The 14435-nt window shown below is 45.3% G+C and overlaps 1 protein-coding gene across 3 annotated transcripts in view; it reads left to right on the top strand.

Annotated features, from left to right (window-relative positions):
- The first annotated feature begins 10816 nt into the window (after positions 1–10816).
- The window catches only part of RASSF4 (Ras association domain family member 4), a 283607-nt gene continuing 279988 nt past the window's right edge, over positions 10817–14435 (top strand). The window contains exon 1 of one of the 3 annotated variants that reach the window (XM_040320772.1): positions 10817–10963. The gene's annotated coding sequence lies outside the window, so the exon portion shown is untranslated. The remainder of the gene's footprint in view (positions 10964–14435) is intronic. The other 2 variants (XM_040320771.1, XM_040320770.1) reach the window with 2 other exon arrangements.

Below are 14435 nucleotides of genomic sequence, written 5' to 3'. Positions count from 1 at the left end.
ATTTAACCACTTAAGGACCGCCTCCTGCACATTTACGTCGGCAGAATGGCACGGCTGGGCACATGCACGTACAGGTACGTCCTGTGCTAGTGCCCAGCCGTGGGTCGTGGGTGCGCACCCGCGACCCGGTCCGAAGCTCCGTGACCGGGACCGCGCGATCAGTCCCCGGAGCTGAAGAATGGGGAGAGCTGTGTGTAAACACAGCTTCCCCGTTCTTCACTGTGGCGGCGTCATCGATCGTGTGATCCCTTTTATAGGGATACACAATCGATGACATCACACCTACAGCCACACCCCCCTACAGTTGTAAACACACATGAGGTCACACATAACCCCATAAGCGCCCCCTAGTTGTTAACTCCCAAACTGCAATTGTCATTTTCACAGTAAACAATGCATTTTAAATGCATTTTTTGCTGTGAAAATGACAATGGTTCCAAAAATGTGTCAAAATTGTCCGAAATGTCCGCCATAATGTCGCAGTCACGAAAAAAATCGCTGATCGCTGCCATTAGTAGTAAATATTTTTTTTATAAAAATGCAATAAAACTATCCCCTATTTTGTAAACGCTATTTTGCGCAAACCAACCGATAAACGCTTATTGTGATTTTTTTACCAAAAATAGGTAGAAGAATACGTATCGGCCTAAACTGAGGAAAAAAAAAGTTTTTTTATATATTTTTGGGGGATATTTATTATAGCAAAAAGGAAAAAATATTGCATTTTTTTAAAAATTGTCGCTCTATTTTTGTTTATAGCGCAAAAAATAAAAACCGCAGAGGTGATCAAATACCACCAAAAGAAAGCACTATTTGTGGGAAAAAAAGGACGCCAATTTTGTTTGGGAGCCACGTCGCACGACCGAGAAATTATCTGTTAAAGCGACGCAGTGCCGAATCGCAAAACCTGGCTGGGTCCTTTAGCTGCCTAAAGGTCTGGGTCATAAGTGGTTAAACGACACTAGTGACACTAGAGTCCCCCGAACTGTTTGTCCACAGTGTTGGGTACAAGCTGCAGGAGGAATCGCAGCGTTTTGAAGGCTCCGATGATGGTACCCAGCTAGAAGAAGGCAGTAATGTGAGCCCAGAGAGAGGGGGTGCCCAAGAAGGGCTACAGTGATGAGGAGGGAGAGGATGATGAGGTCACTGACTCCACGTGGGTGCCTGATAGGAGAGAGGAGGAGGAGGCACATCTCCAACGAGGCAGGATGTCCTCCAGGGACCAGTTTAAGGGCAGCACACCGACTGCATCACAGCGCCAAGCTCCACATGTGCAGAGCGCTGCTGTCTCTCCACGTTATCCCAAAAGTTCTTTGGTGTGGGCCTTTTTTGATACAAGTGCATCAGATCGCACTGCTGCTATTTGCAACATATGTCGCAAGTGTATCTCGCATGGCCAAAACATCACCAGCTTGGGCACCACATGCTTGACCAGACATATGTCGACCTGCCATGCAGTTCGTTGGCAAACGTACCTAAAAGACCCACACCAAAGAACAAAGCGGACCTCTCCTTGCTCCTCATCAGATGGGATCTCCAACCCCACTATACCTTCAGGCCTCTCTGAAGCCTGCACTGAGAGGAATGAAAGTGTAGAATTAGGTGTGTCACAGCCAACTACTTGCGGGAAATCTGCTATTGGTACACCATCCTCAGATTGTACCAGCCAAATTTCCCTGCCCCAGCTGCTGCAGTGCCGAAAGAACTTCGCTCCCAGCCATCCACATGCCCAGCGGTTGAATGCTAGCTTGGCTAAATTGCTAGCACTTCAACTGCTGCCTTTTCAGTTGGTAGACTCTGCCCCCTTCCGTGAGTTTGTGGAATGTGCGGTACCTCAGTGGCAGGTTCCCAAACCCCACTTTTTCTCACAGAAGGCGATTCCGGCTCTCTACCGGCATGTGGAAGGCTGGACAGGGCGGTCAGTGGTAAGGTGCATATTACTGCTGACTCATGGTCCAGCAGGCATGGACAGGGACGTTACCTATGTTTAACGGCGCATTGGGTGACTCTGCTGGCAGCTGGGAAGGATGCAGGACAAGGTACAGTAGTGTTGGAGGTTGTTCCGCCACCACGCCTCCAAAATGTTACTACTGGTGATTGTGACACACCTCTCTCCTCCACCCCCTCATCTTCTTCTTCCTCCATGGCCTCTTCCTGTGCTGATTTGTCCTCGGAAACAGCGGTGCTCCGTAGGTGTTCAAGGGGCTACGCAGGTACTCAGGCAAAAAGATGCCATGCGGTGCTTGAGCTGGTGTGCTTGGGGGACAGGAGCCACACTGGGGCAGAGGTTCTGTCAGTTCTGCAGGGGCAGCCTCAGAGGTGGTTGACGCCACGCCAGTTTAAGCCAGGAATGGTGGTTTGCGACAGTGGCACCAACCTTCTTGCCGCCCTCCGACAGGGACAACTGACCCATGTGCCCTGTTTTGCTCACGTCCTTAACTTGGTGGTGCAACGGTTCTTGGGCAGGTACTCGGGCTTACAGGATGTCCTAAAGCAGGCTAGGAAACTCTGTGTGCATTTCCGACGGTCATATAATACCAGTGCTCGGCTGGCTGACCTCCAAAAGGAATACAACCTGCCTAATCTGTGACATGCCCACCAGGTGGAACTCTACGTTGGCCATGCTGCAGCAGCTGCACACGCAGTAGAGGGCCATCAATGAGTATCTGTGCCCATATGGCACCAGGACAGGGTCAGGGGAGTTTGTTTTTTTTCCCCACGCCAGTGGGCCATGATCAGGGATGCATGCACTGTCCTGTCACCATTTGAGGAGGCCACGAGGATGGTGAGCAGTGACAGTGCATGCATCATTGACACTGTCCTTCTTATTCACCTGTTGGAGCACACGTTGTGTGTAATAATGGACAGGACACTTGAGGCTGAACAGAGGGAGGAAGAGGAGGACTTCCTTACCTCTCAAGGCCCCCTTTATCCAGACAGTTTTCCTGCTTGCCCGCCTATCACACAGAAATAGGACAAGGAAGAGGAGGATTGCGTCACCATGGAGGTGGAGCCTAGCACTAGGGATTAGCCGAACAACCCCCGTTCGGTTCACACCAGAACCTGCGAACAGACCAAAAGTTTGTGTGAACTTTAGAACCATGTTAAAGTCTATTGGACTCGAACGTTTGAAATCTAAAGAGCTAATTTTAAAGGCTAATATGTAAGTTATTGTCCTAAAAAGTATATGGGGACCTGGGTCCTGCCCCAGGGAACATCAATGCAAAAAAAGTTTTAATAACGTCAGTTTTTCCGGGAGCAGTGATTTTAATAATGACTTATGGGTCTGGAATGGATATTTGGGTGGAACTTCACGTCATTGTTTCTTTTTTTTTATTTGATGCAGGGTTCCCCTTAATATCCATGAAGGGCCTAATAATTGAATTTGGGGGGACCCCCACGCATTTTTTTTATTTTTTTGTTATGAATGACTTTTCTCTGTATTGCCGTGAGCCGACAATTCATTATAGCCGCGAGTGATTTTAAATGACTTTTTTTCCTTCAGAAATGACGCTTTGTGAAGGGACAGTTCTAAGCACGGGAAACAAGCGCTACTTTACAGGCATACTATACAACCCCCCCCCCCCCCCCTAGGTACGAAATTTAAAGCAATTTTTCACTTTTATTGTTTCACTTTAAGCATTATTAAAATCACTGATCCCGAAAAAAATGCAGTTTTTAAAACTTTTTTTGCATTGATACATGTCCCCTGGGGCAGGACCCAGGTCCCGAAACACTTTATGACAATAACTTGCATATTAGCCTTTAAAATTAGCACTTTAGATTTCAAACGTTCGAGTTTGAACTGGGTTCTAAAGTTCACACGAACTTGCCGCGAACACCCCAAATTGTTCGCTGTTCGGCGAATAGGCAATGTTCGAGTCGAACATGAGTTTGACTCGAACTCGAAGCTCATGCCTACCTAGCACTCAACATCAGAAGCAGTCTTCAAGGGATCAATTACAGTCCCAAGAAACCCATGGACTTGTACGTGGCCGGGAGGAGTTGGCTGCGGATCATGTCATCCTCAGTGACCCAGAGGACTCCGCACCGAATGCGTCAGCAAACCTACGCTGCATGGCCTCCCTGATCCTGAAAAGCCTGCGGAAGGATCCTCGTATTCGTGCTATCAAGGAGAGGGATCATTACTGGCTGGCAACCCTCCTTGATCCAAGTTACAAGGGTAGGTTGCAGACCTAACGCTCCTTCTTTGAAGGAGCGGTAGGGAAGGTGGCCGTCTGACCGATGCAGTTAGCCAATTTTTTAGTCCACAGCCCCAAGGTATGACCGGTTCCAGCAACCATCGCCAGCGCCTGTTTTACACGGTGCAGGAATACCTAGGGGCAAGATCAGACTTGGACACCTTTCCCACCAAAAATTCTCTGGGTTACTGGGTCTTGAGGATGGATCACTGGCCAGAGCTTGCACAGTATGCAATTGAGCTACTGGCCTGTCCTGCATCCAGCGTTCTTTCGGAACACACATTCAGTGCTGCTGGAGGCTTTGTAACCGATCACAGGGTGCACATGTCCAACGACTCGGTAGATCGACTGACCTTCATAAACATGTATCAGTCTTGGATCACCACCAGTTACCAAGCACCTGATGCTGATGTAACCAAATTATTATTTTTTTAAATGTCAGATCCCTTCAAGACTGCCTATGCTGATGTTGAGTGACTATCCTTTTATGCTGAGTGACTATCCTCTTCCTCCTCAATGATCATTCTGATAGCTTGTAAGAACATTTTTGGTTCTGGGCACAGCCACCAGTGGCTAAGGCCCAATTTTTCTGCCCCTGTTTAACAGGGGCGTGTAATTACAATTTTTTATGCAATACTTTGCAGCAGGGCTCATTCCTGCGCTCCAACTAGAGTATCTGTGAGGAGTTGCAGTGTTGTGGCACCAGCACCAGTGTCTAAGGCCCAATTTTTATGCCCCTGTTTAACAGGGGCGTGCAATTACAATTTTTGATGCAATACTTTGCAGCAGGGCTCATTCCTGCGCTCCAACTAGAGTATCTGTGAGGGGTTGCTGTGTTGTGGAACCAGTGCCTAAGGCCCAATGTAATTACAATTCTTGATCTAATATTTCACAGCAGGGCCCGTTCCAGCGCCCACCAAGAGTAACTGTGAGGACTTACAGTGTTGTGGCACCAGCACCACCACCACCACCAATGGCCCAATTTTTCTACCACTGTTCAACAATGGCATGTAATTACAATTTTTGATATAGTAGTTCACAGCAGGCTGTTCCAGCGCCCACCAAGACTAACTGTGAGGGATTACAGTGTTGTGGCAACACCAACACCTAAGGTCCAAATTTCTGCAGAGTATATACGGCAAGCCCCTACTTTCAAACATCCAACTTACAAATTACTTCTACTTGCAAACGGAAAGAGACAACAGGAAGTTAGAGGAAATCTACCCCTAGGAAGGGAAATTCTCTCCTGTAAGAGTTAATATGGGAAAAAGGTGTCTCCTCTTCACTGATGCTTTATCACCAATCCTTGCTTCACTAAAAACCCCAAATTTTCAAAAAAACATTTGTCATTGGGACAGAAAGTGAACAGGTGCACAGACAGCAAAACAAATAACCCTTCCCTATGTTTTCCACAAAGCTTAGAAATAGTTTGCTTGGCTGGAGCTACACTTTAACCACTTAAGCCCCGGACCTTTAGACAGCTAAATGCCCAGGCCAGGTTTTGCGATTCGGCACTGCGTCGCTTTAACAGACAATTGCGCGGTCGTGCGACGTGGCTCCCAAACAAAATTGGCTACCTTTTTTCCCCACAAATAGAGCTTTCTTTTGGTGGTATTTGATCACCTCTGCGGTTTTTATTTTTTGCGCTATAAACAAAAATAGAGCGCCAATTTTGAAAAAAATTCAATATTTTTTACTTTTTGCTATAATAAATATCCCCCAAAAACATATCTAATTTTTTTTTTCCTCAGTTTAGCCGATACGTATTCTTCTACCTATTTTTGGTAAAAAAAATTGCAATAAGCGTTTATCGATTGGTTTGCGCAAAATTTATAGCGTTTACAAAATAGGGGATATTTTTATTGCATTTTTATTATTTATTTATTTTTTACTACTAATGGCGGCGATCAGCGATTTTTTTCGTGACTGCGACATTATGGCGGACACTTTGGACAATTTTGACACATTTTTGGGACCATTGTCATTTCACAGCAAAAAATGCATTTAAATTGCATTCTTTATTGTGAAAATGACAGTTGCAGTTTGGGAGCTAACCACAGGGGGCGCTGAACGTGTAAGGCTTCACCTAGTGTGTGTTTACAACAGAAGGGGGGTGTGGCTGTAGGTCTGATGCCATCGATTGTGTCTCCCCTATAAAGGGGATGACACGATCGATGCGCCGCCACAGTGAAGCACGGGGAAGCCGTGTTTACATACGGCTCTCCCCGTTCTTCAGCTCCGGGGAGCGATCGCGACGCATCGCTCCCTGAGGTAAGCCGCCCGCCGCACGCAGCGGGGGGGGTCCCGATTGGACCCCCGACCCGCGGAAAGGCAAGGACGTATATATACGCCCATCTGCCTGTCCGTGGCATTTTGCGGACGTAAATTGTCGTGCGGCGGGCATTAAGTGGTTAAAGGGTCACGAAAGGATTTTTTTTAGCTAAATAGCTTCCTTTACCTTACTGCAGTCCTGGTTTCATGTCCTTATTGTTCGTTTTTGCTTTGAAGTTGCTGTAATTCTGCTGTGATCTCCACACTTCCTGGTTGTCTGACTCCTTATAACCACAGTACTGGGAGCTTTTCACGGTGGTCTAAGCTGTCATTACTGTGTGTCTAAAACTTAACAGAACCAATCAGATTCATTTTAAAAACAAAACACTGCCCTGGATTTGTTTGTTTTTGTTCTGTGTGTCTCTCTAGTTCACAGGAACATGAAACCAGTTTAAAAGTGAAACTAACCTGCAGGCACATTATAGGATTGATTTTTATCTATTCGTAATCATTTTTAAAAGGAATCAGTTAACTTTTATGTCTCTATACCCTGTAAACAGTCATTTCCGCAAAAACAATTTTTTCCTTTAGTGACCCTTTAAAAATGTACCAGTTCAAAATTACAAACAGATTCTACTTAACAACAAACCTACAGTCCCTGTCTTGTTTGCACCGCCTGTATACTGCTGTTCAGAGTATATAGGGGTATATAATTTGGGGGTGGGGTTCCCCTTAATATCCATACAAGACCCAAAGGGGCTGGTAATGGGCTGGGGGGGGCCATGCCATTTTTCTTAAAGCGGTGGTTCACCCACACTAACAACATTTTAGCATTAAATTAGGCATAGTAGCGCGAGCTACAGTATGCCTGTATTGATTTTTTTAGCCCGGTACTCACTGTGCAATCCTATATAGAAGATTCCGACTCCCCGCGGGGAATGGGCGGTCCTATCAAGAGGGAGGATGATTGACGGCCGGCTATGGCACGTCACGCTCCCCGAAGATAGCCGGAACAGGTCTCTGCTCTTCACTGCGCTATACGGCGCCTGCGCACAGACTATGCGCAGGCGCCGTGAAGCGCCAAGTCCTATTTCGGCTATTTCAGGAGAAGCGTGACGTGCCATAGCAGGCCGTCAATCATCCTCCCTCTTGATAGGAACACCCATTCCCCGCGGGTAGTCGGAATCTTCTATATAGCATTGCACAGTGAGTACCGGGCTAAAAAAATCAATACAGGCATACTGTAGCTCACGCTACTATGCCTAATTTAATGCTATAAAAAAAAAAGTTTTGTTAGGGTGAACCACCGCTTTAATGATTTTCATCCATATTGCAGGGACCAGACATTACATTAAAGCCACAAGCAGTTTTAAATGACTTTTTTCCTATAGAAATGTAATTTTGTGCAGGGACAGTTCTAAACATGGGAAACACGTGCCACTTCACAGGCTTACTATAGACACCCAGCAGGTACGATATTTAACCACTTCAATACCGCACACCATCATATGACGTCCAAAAAGAGGATCTCCTATCCTGGGTGGACGTCATATGACGTCCTGGACTTTGTGCGGTGATATCTGAATGATGCCTGCAGCTAGAGGCATCATTCAGATATCATTGTGTTCCGGTGGTGATTCTGTGCACCGTAAGAATGATCATTCCGCCGCTTGATCATTCTTATAGGCGGCGGGAGGGGACATCACCCCCTCCGGCCGCCATCCGGTGCTTCTCCGCGCTCCCCCGTGCCATCGGGGGCCCAGAGAAAGCATCGCCCTGCGTCGGATAGGAAGCATAGAGATGACTGGTGACCAGATAGTCACCAGTCATCTCTATGACCGTCGGAGGTCCGGGCGCGATGTGATGACGTCACGCCTGGGTACCCGGAAGTAAACAAAGCCGCGATTGCGGCTAGTAAGCATTAGATCTGTGAATTTTGTTTCACGATCTTATGCTTTCCAGCCTGGAGGAGAGATGTGGGGTCTTATTGACCCCCCATCTCTCCATAAAGAGGACCCGTCACACACTATTCCTATTACAAGGGATGTTTACATTCCTTGTATTAGAAAGAAAAGCGATCAAAAAAAAGAAATGTAAAAAAGAAATAAGTAAAAAAAAAAAAATTAAAACGCCCCTGTCCCCGGTAGCTCACGCTCAGCAGCAAACACACACGTAAGTCCCGCCCACGTATGTAAACGTCGTTCAAACCACACATGTGAGGTATCGCCGCGTGCGTTAGAGCGTGTGCAATAATTCTAGCAGTAGCCCTTCTCTGTAACTCTAAACTGGTAACCTGTAAAAAAATTCAAAGCGTCACCTATGGAGATTTTTAAGTAACGAAGTTTGGCGCCATTCCATGAGTGTGCGCAATTTTAAAGCATGATATGTTAGGTGTCTATTTACTCAGCGTAACATCATCTTTCATATTTTATAAAAAAAAATGGGCTAACTTTACTGTTTTGTTATTTTTTAACTCATGAAACCATTTTTTTTCCAAAAAAAGGCGTTTTGGAAAATTATTGCGCAAACACCGTTCAAGATAAAAAGTTGCAATGACCGGCATTTTATTCCCTAGGGTGTCTGCTAAAAAAAAAGAAATAATGTTTCGGGGTTCTGAGTCATTTTCTAGCAAAAGAATGATGATTTGTACATGTAGGAGAGAAGTGCCAGAATAGGCCCGGTATGGAGGTGGGTATAAAAGCCCTGTATTGAAGTGGTTAAAGGAATATTTCACTTTTTTTTTCACTTTAACCACTTAAGGACCCCTTCACGCCAATTTATGTCGGCAGAATGGCCTGGCTGGGCACATCAACATATATGTACGTTGCCCTTTAAGCCCAGCCGCGGGGTCGCGCGCGCGCGCCGTGGGCATGTGCACGCGACCCGGTCCGAAGCTCCGTGACCACGGCCGCGGAACTCGCGGACCCGATCGCCGCTGGAGTCCCGCGATCGGCCCTCGGAGCTGAAGAACGGGGAGAGCTGTGTGTAATCACAGCTTCCCCGTTCTTCACTGTGGCGCCGTGATCGATCGTGTGTTCCATTATATAGGCAACCACAATCGATGACGTCACACCTACAGCCACACCCCCCTACAGTTAGAAACAGACATGAGGTCACACATAACCCCATCAGCGCCACCTGTGGTTAACTCCCAAACTGCAATTGTCATTTTCACAGTAAACAATGCATTTTAAATTAATTTTTTGCTGTGAAAATGACAATGGTCCCAAAAATGTGTCAAAATTGTCCGAAGTGTCCACCATAATGTCGCAGTCACGAAAAAAAATTGCTGATCGCCGCCATTAGTAGTAAAAAAAAAATTTTTATGACAATGCAATAAAACTATCCCCTATTTTGTAAACGCTATAAATTTTGCGCAAACCAACCGATAAACGCTTCTTGCGATTTTTTTTAAATAGAAGAATACGTATCGGCCTAAACTGAGGAAAAAAATGTTTTTATATATTTTTGGGGGATATTTATTATAGCAAAAAGTAAAAAATATTGCATTTTTTTCAAAATTGTCGCTCTATTTATGTTTATAGCGCAAAAAAATAAACCGCAGAGGTGATCAAATACCACCAAAAGAAAGCTCTATTTGTGGGAAAAAAAGGACGCCAATTTTGTTTGGGAGCCACGTCGCACGACCGCGCAATTGTCAGTTAAAGCCACGCAGTGCCGAATCGCAAAAACTGGCCGGGTCCTTTAGCTGCCTAATGGTCCGGGTCTTAAGTGGTTAAGCATCATTAAAATGACTGCTCCCGAAATAAAAACGTCAGTTTTAAAAAAAAAATTGCATTGATACATGTCTCCTGGGACAGAACCCAGGTCCCCAAACCCTTTTTAGGACAATAACTTGGATATTAGCCTTTAAAATGAGCACTTTTGATTTTGAGCGTTCGAGTCCCATAGACTTTAATGGGGTTCTAAAGTTTGTGCGAACGTTCGGTCCGTTCGAAGATTCTGATGCAAACAGAACCGGGGGGGTTGTTCGGCTCACCCCTACTCTCCTCTCTACATTGTACTCCTTTCTCTGGACATTGTACTCCTCTCCTCTCTACATTGTACTCCTCTGTACATTGTGTGTACTCATCTCCTCTCTACATTGTACTCCTCTCCTCTCTACATTGTACTCCTCTGTACATTGTGTGTACTCATCTCCTCTCTACATTTTACTCCTCTCCTCTCTACATTTTACTCCTCTCCTCTGTACATTGTTTGTACTCCTCTCCTCTGATAGGCAGCGATTCTCCGTTTCCATAGACACCCAGCTGTGTGGAGTGTAGACAATCCTCCCCGCTCACAATCCTCAGGCTCCGACTTCCATGCGTTCTTATTGGTCACGGTCTCCCAGGCGGCGAAGGCTGATTGGCTGAGCCGGATAAAATCACAATCACAATTAGGAAGACACAGGGTATCCATTTCATCTCCTGGCACTGCTCATCGTCCGACAGGTGAGAGAACCGAGAGAGCCGCACTGTGCAAGGAAGGTACGAGCACAGAGCATCCCAGCTCATTCCACATATGTCCGTCTATTCATTCCACATATGTCCGTCTATTCATTCCACATATCTCCGTCTATTCATTCCACATACATAGCGCTCACCGCACAGGAAGTGTGCGTTTCATTATACAGAGGGAGGCCGTTTATTGTCATTAGTCCGGGCATAGAGGGAATCATTTGGAAGTTGGTATTTGTAGGACCGTATCCTCCTAATAAGTGTCTGTCACTCTAATACTGTGTAATATCGTAACGGTCGTTTTGCAATATAAATACTGAGGTATATGGGTGCTGTGAGGTATCTGGGTACTGTGAGGTATATGAGTACTGTGAGGTATATGGGTACTGTGAGGTATATGAGTACTGTGAGGTATATGAGTACTGTGAGGTATATGGGTACTGTGAGGTATATGAGTACTGTGAGGTATATGGGTACTGTGAGGTATAAATATAGGTACTGTGAGGTATATAGGTACTGTGAGGTATATGAGTACTGTGAGGTATATGGGTACTGTGAGGTATATGGGTACTGTGAGGTATAAATATAGGTACTGTGAGGTATATAGGTACTGTGAGGTATATGGGTACTGTGAGGTATATGGGTACTGTGAGGTATGTGGGTACTGTGAGGTATATGGGTGCTGTGAGGTATATGGGTACTGTGAGGTATATGGGTACTGTGAGGTATATGGGTACTGTGAGGTATATGAGTACTGTGAGGTATATGGGTACTGTGAGGTATATGGGTACTGTGAGGTATGTGGGTACTGTGAGGTATATGGGTGCTGTGAGGTATCTGGGTACTGTGAGGTATGTGGGTACTGTGAGGTATATGGGTGCTGTGAGGTATATGGGTGCTGTGAGGTATATAGGTACTGTGAGGTATATGGGTACTGTCTGTGAGGTATATGGGTACTGTGAGGTATATGGGTACTGTGAGGTATATGGGTACTGTCTGTGAGGTATATGGGTACTGTCTGTGAGGTATATGGGTACTGTCTGTGAGGTATATGGGTACTGTGAGGTATATGGGTACTGTCTGTGAGGTATATGGGTACCTTACAAAAAGAAAGAAGACAAAAATATATATATAAAAAAGGGGGGTAGCCATCTGGGGCCCTGGGGACCTCTGGGCCCTTTAATAATAACATATATATATATATAAATTACAAAAAAGGGGGGTTGCCATCCGGGCCCTCTGGGCCCTTTAATAAAAATAACAATAAAAAAAATATATAAACAAAAATAAAAAATTAACATTTATAAAAAAAAAAAAAAAAGGGGGTTTGCCACATGGGGCCCTGGGGACCTTTAATAAATAAATATATATATATATATATATATATATATATATATATATATATATATATATATACACATATATATATATATATATATATATATATATATATATATATATATATATATATATATATATATATATATATATATATATAAAGAAATAAAATAATATAAAAAAAATTAAAACATTTTATAAAAAAAAGGGGGGTTGCCGTCCGGGGCCCTGGGGACCTCTGGGCCCTTTAATAATAATAATGTATTATCTATATAAATAAATAAAATAAATACAAATATATATAAAAAAAAAAGGGCGGTTGTCATCCGGGGCCCTGCGGATCTCCGGGCCCCAGGGGACCTCTGGGCCTCTAAAATAAATTGTCCCTTTAATAAAAAAATAAAATAAAAATATATTTTTATAAAAAATAAATAAAAAAGGGGGGGGTTGCCACCCGGGCTCCTGGGGACCTCCGGACCTCTAAAAAAAATTGGCCCTTTTATAAAAAAATGTAATAAAAATATATAAAAAAATATATATTTTTTTATAAAAAATTAATAAAAAAAAGGGGGGGTTTCCATCTGGGGCCCTAGGGGCCTCCGGACCCCTAAAAAAGTGCCCTGATGGGTACTGTCTGTGAAGTATATGGGTACTGTGAGGTATATGGGTACTGTGAGGTATATGGGTACTGCTAGGTATAAACGTGTATTTGTCAATTAGTACACAGCCGCTGCTCCCATTTGACTGCCATGTGGGGGCGCAGTCCGCAGCGCACACTATCTGTGTTGTGAGCGGCTCACCCTCAACCACGCGGGTATCAAATTGGCAGCAACAGCTGTGTCCGTACAACCAATGGCAATCCCAGTTGACATGAATGGGACTAGCTGCATGAGGATCACCTGTCACCTCCACGCAAGTAGAAATGTGAACAAGGCCTTAACCAATTCAAGACCGTAGGGCGTCCATGGTCCTTCTTGGGTCAAAGTGGTTATAATACCAGGATGATGCCTGCATCCGGTATCAAAATTTGCAGCCCTCCATTTTTTTTGTTCAACAGAAGTGATTCCATTGGCTCTTCTGTGGTGGAAGAGGGATTCCAGTCCCGCTAATGCTTTTTCCAAGCTCTGCCGTCCAATCGCGGAGCCTGGGAGTGATACGACTGGTGGCAAAGGCGTCACTACGCAGAGAGTGAGGAACTGATTCTGTGACCCCAGTTAGTGGCCAGGAAAGAAACCAGTCAGACTGATCTGTGTCTGATTGGCTGCTTGGAGGCCAGTGGAGAGATTTGGGGGTCTAATAGACCCCAGATCTCCCCAAATAAAGTAGGGATTGACCGATTATCGGTGGCCAATATTCACTTTTATTGAAGCATCGTTATCAGGTACAAACATACCCAATATTACTGCTATTGTGTTAAAGAGGAAGTAAACCCTCTCTAAAAAAATAAATAAAAAAAACACCCTGCAAGACAAAGGCATAATGAGCTAGTATGCATAGCATACTAGCTCATTATGAATTTCTTACCTGAAATCGAAGCCCTCGCATCGGTCCTGGGTGACCTCCTCCGTCGCCGCCATGATACCCGGAATGACTTCTGGGTATCACTGCTCGGGCACTGTGACTCGCCGGGGCAGCGATGATGTAACTCCTGCACATTCGCGCGGGTGCCGCCACTAACGGCATGATCGCCATTAGAGGCGGCACGCTCAGTGCGCCGTAGACATCAGTGCCGGTATTTTCTGCAAATATCTCCTAAGGTTTGGGAGATATTTGTTGCACCTACAGGTAATCCTTAATCTAGGCTTACCTGTAGGTAAAAGTGGTTGTAATGGGTTTACAACCACTTTAAGGGGTTTTACCAGGGTTATGCTTGCAGCTGCAGGCATCACCCGGGCGAGCGGACGGCCGACTTTATTGAAATAACAACCAATGCGGCTCAGCAGCCGCTAGGCTGTTATTACAAACAGCGGGAGGGGACGTCCCCTCCCTCCTGCCACCTTCTGCCGCTTGCCGGGCTCTCCCGTCCCAGCGGGAGGCCCAAACAACCAGCCAGCATTTCTGCCTGTTGGCTGAAGACCTGAACAAAGCTGATGCTTCATTCGGGTCTCAGGACATCACTTCCCGGATTACTGGCATCTTAAAGGCCCCAGTTTAAAAAAAAAAA

This window comes from Rana temporaria, chromosome 8 (genome assembly GCF_905171775.1).
Source record: "Rana temporaria chromosome 8, aRanTem1.1, whole genome shotgun sequence".
Classification (NCBI taxonomy): Eukaryota; Metazoa; Chordata; class Amphibia; order Anura; family Ranidae; genus Rana; species Rana temporaria.
This window is presented reverse-complemented; position numbering and strand designations above follow the sequence as displayed.